The 1,938-nt window shown below is 48.6% G+C and overlaps 1 pseudogene; it reads right to left on the reverse strand.

Moving 5' to 3' along the window:
- Positions 1-795: 795 nt before the first annotated feature.
- On the reverse strand, positions 796-1,596 carry LOC119036385 (dynactin subunit 2-like; annotated as a pseudogene).
- Between the last annotated feature and the right edge of the window lie 342 nt (positions 1,597-1,938).

The raw sequence follows: 1,938 nt of genomic DNA on the forward strand, positions 1-1,938 counted from the left end.
TGGGGCAAGTCCTCACCACTCGTTGGCAGGGTCAGTCCTGTATTTTTGTGTACTTAGTGGCTATAACATAGCATTTCATTGTGAACTTTATGTGCATTTCTGTGACTAATGCAGTTGAACATCTTTTCATGAGTCTATTCAGCATTTGCAATTGTCATCCATGGAATTCATGTTTATGACTTTTTATTATTTTTTAGTTGTTTGTTCCTTATTGACAATATTTTCAAAACATATTCTAGTATTCTGTTCTCTTATTGATTCTGTGTGTTGCAAATATCTTTTTTAAGTTTGTGACTTTTTAATTTTCTGATGCTTTTAAGAATAGATATTTAAAATTTTAATAGTTAAATTTATCAACATTTTTCCTTACGATTCATGATTTTCTTGTATTTAAAAAACTTTACTGAATACATTTGCATTTTTTTCTGAGTGCAGTAGCATTTAATGGTCAGAAGCAGTTGTGCAGTGTTATAAGCAGCTACAGAAGCAGTGCTTGAGGATGGGACCCCGTCTCTCCCACGCTGGACAAAGCCACATTGGACATGAGCGGGCCTGTGGCTGGGCCCACATCCTTCGCCCCAGGGCCTGAGGGGAGACCACCATCTAACATTCCCCAACTAGCACTCTAGTCACCAGAGGAGGGGTCTAAACTCCAAAGACAAGGAGAACCCCTTGTCCCCAGTGTCAAAATGGGTTGGGCACGTGAGAGTTGTAATTAAGGGGAAACCTTGTGTAAGCTGTCAACAGAGTTCAAAGGGGTAGGTATTACCCCTGTTCTCCATCTCCCAAAGGGGCTCACTTTCCTGCTTTCTTCATCCATTGATCCATGTTGTCAAAACTCCCCTCAGTTGTGGACAGGTTTTCATACGTGGTTGTCTGCACCTGGGTCAGAGAGAACGAGCAGTCATCTGTTGCGTGGTGTCCAAGTGTGTCAGGAGCTGACTGAACGGCAGGCACGGCTGCCATTGTCAGTTGCTCATGCAGCTGCTTGATGGTGGTACGTCTCTGCTCCGGCTCCAGAAGGGTGGAGGTGGTGGGGCTGCAGCGCTGCGTGGTTTCCCATAGCTGGCACAACTTGCTTTGCATATCTGCATCCTCTACAGAAGCTTTGTGCTTGGCAATCTCACTCCCCTTTCCCGGGACACTCTATAGCTGAGCCTCCACTTGGTCCAAAACTGCAAGGTCCAGGGTGCTCAGCTTTGCCTGCAACAGCCCCACAGCCTCCATAAGGCTGTGAGGCGGCTGGCAGTACCCCTGCAGAAAGGGGGCCCTGAGCCTCCCGACCACAGCACAGAGTTTCTTCCAGGTCTCTCAGGTGTTTTGCAAGTACTGCAATTTGGGCAGCTTGAGAAAACTTGTCCTGCTTAAGCTGAAAATGTAGTTCCTAAGTGACAAAGCTGCTCATCTGGGGACAGGGGAGGGCAGAGGGCAGAATCCCACTTGGGGTCTTTTCCCCTGAACCAGCCCCTTTGTTCTCTGTTGCTTCTAGCTGCAGCAGTAAGTGCTTAGCCAGCGCTTTATCCCGAGCGTAAGGCTGGTCACTGCACCTGGTCCCAGCAGCTTCTGTAAGGCAGAATGAAGGCAATGCAACTTCATTCATAGCCCAAGGTTTAAGGCCCTTGTCTCAGAGTCAGACGCCTGGCCCTTGTACATTTCTGAGCTCTGCCCCAGCGTGTGAGAGGGGATCCTGGAAGTCCCAGGGCCTCCACCCCTGCCTCCGTGAACAACCCCCAGACCCCTCTGTGAATGGCTCCAGTGGGTCAAATGTAGGTCCTGTTTGGCCCTTTGCCCTTCTGCGTGGGACCCTGTAGATCTGCCGCAATGTACTTATCAGTCGTCTCACCGATGGACAGCCAGGTTGCCTCCAGCTGCCGGCACCACACACCCTGTTGCTATCTTGTGTGTATGTACTTACCAACCTTATGTTTTTGTGAGGAT

The sequence above is a fragment of the Artibeus jamaicensis genome, unplaced genomic scaffold (genome assembly GCF_021234435.1).
Source record: "Artibeus jamaicensis isolate MK-2021 breed Jamaican fruit bat unplaced genomic scaffold, CSHL_Jam_final scaffold_584, whole genome shotgun sequence".
NCBI lineage: Eukaryota > Metazoa > Chordata > Mammalia > Chiroptera > Phyllostomidae > Artibeus > Artibeus jamaicensis.